The 1,735-nt window shown below is 27.3% G+C and overlaps 1 pseudogene; it reads right to left on the bottom strand.

Annotated features, from left to right (window-relative positions):
- Positions 1 to 492: 492 nt before the first annotated feature.
- On the bottom strand, positions 493 to 962 carry LOC129619123 (40S ribosomal protein S12-like; annotated as a pseudogene).
- Between the last annotated feature and the right edge of the window lie 773 nt (positions 963 to 1,735).

Genomic DNA, 1,735 nt, shown 5'->3' with positions numbered 1-1,735 from the left:
CAGGAATATGTGCCTGTATTTGTATATTTTTCATCATTTTCTTATATAAAGATTTAAAATTTTCTCACTTTATTTCATTTTCAAGCATAGCCAGCAGCCTGTCTATTAGGAGTATTTTATTAAAGTTTGCGTTGAATAATTTTGTGTTTGGAAGGAGTGTACGGACTGTGGTGTTTAAAGAAATCACAAATGCGAGTTGTTAGTATGAAGATTTTCTTCAATAATTTTATTGTATTTTATGTAAATTATAAAATTAAATGCAATTCGATGATTCTATTCGAACTAAGAACATTTAATTGGTCATTAAGAATAACATGAAGAGCCTAAAACACAAATATGAACAAAAGATTCGATTAAAAACATTTCTTATTAAAAAACGACATTCATAAATGTTCAAGTGTTCTGCTTCAGTATTCTACTGCTGAAGAAAATGCTTCAATTTAAAAGTTGTGAATATTATTCTTTTATCTAAAAATAATTTTCTTAGATTGACTATCTTAACAGCAGGTGTTCTTTAACAACAACCAATGCTCTAGTTTCTTCACGTTAATCTTTAATTACAATTACAGAACAGCCGCAATCTTTATGTGTTTTTACTTCTATGTCGATTTTACATAAACCAGACCATTCACCTAGCTGTTAATGTGAATCTACACGAATTAATGGAATTCTATGGTCATTTTGTAAAGGTGTTATTTATTAAGTCTTTTGTATAATGGTTCTTGAAATACTTCAGTCACTAATGAATTCCATCAACATATCCATCAACCCTTAATAATTATTTTAAAACTTCTTGTAAAGCTGAATTTCTGCTCATAAAACTACCAACGATTGACAGTGCCGAAGGATAATCTACATCTACATCTGCCACTTTAAAATATTTAAAGACTGTAGCTTCTGTTTGATAATCGGAAATAAAAAGGAAAAGGAAAAACAAATATACAAAAAGCTCACTTACTCATAATGACTAAAAGTTAGCCTACATCCTGTTAATAACCGTTTTTAATTAATATAAAAGGCTAGGGTTACAGAATTCAAGGAATGTCGAAAACAATTTCCACAAAAAATATTCTCGATATAAAATTTAAGTGCTGTATTTATGGTCGCAATTTTTGAATGTTTGTGTAATAATTCCTGATAGATCGTCAAATGAATCTTGAAGTTCTATATATACGGCTACCACATAAAAAATTACAAACATTTGAGTATTTACATTGAATACAATAATATATTAGACATTTATTTTAAAGTAATCTTGGGATAGGGCGTTAATTAGGAGGTTTCTGCAAAACCGCAAATCAAACATCAACTTTATGAAATTATGTTGTGGCATCTATTAACATCAGTCCCATTTCAAACCAGTTTTGATCTTGTTGAAATTAATGAATAATTCTTGAACGTTTATTTTACAATGGACTTAAATATAATTAGAAATAAATTGGTTCTAAATTAACTAACGAAAAAAAAATTGGTTGTTATTTTTCACTTTCAAATATTCGACCATGACTATAAGACCAATATATGGACATGACTCATAAGACATGCAAAATAATGCAATTCAAGTTATTGTTACTCAATATTTTGCTAAAACTATTTACAAAATTCAACTTAAATACTATGCAAGATTTTAACTCAAATCCTAAATTTAGTTATTCAATTTTAAAGTTATTCATGTGTACACAAATTATTTTAAAATTCTTGAGAAAAATTAAAAGACTCATAAAAAATAAAACGT

Source organism: Condylostylus longicornis, unplaced genomic scaffold (assembly GCF_029603195.1).
Source record: "Condylostylus longicornis isolate FDR11 unplaced genomic scaffold, ASM2960319v2 ptg000001l, whole genome shotgun sequence".
NCBI lineage: Eukaryota > Metazoa > Arthropoda > Insecta > Diptera > Dolichopodidae > Condylostylus > Condylostylus longicornis.
Note: the sequence above shows the minus strand (reverse complement) of the source record. Positions and strands in the feature narration are given on the sequence as shown.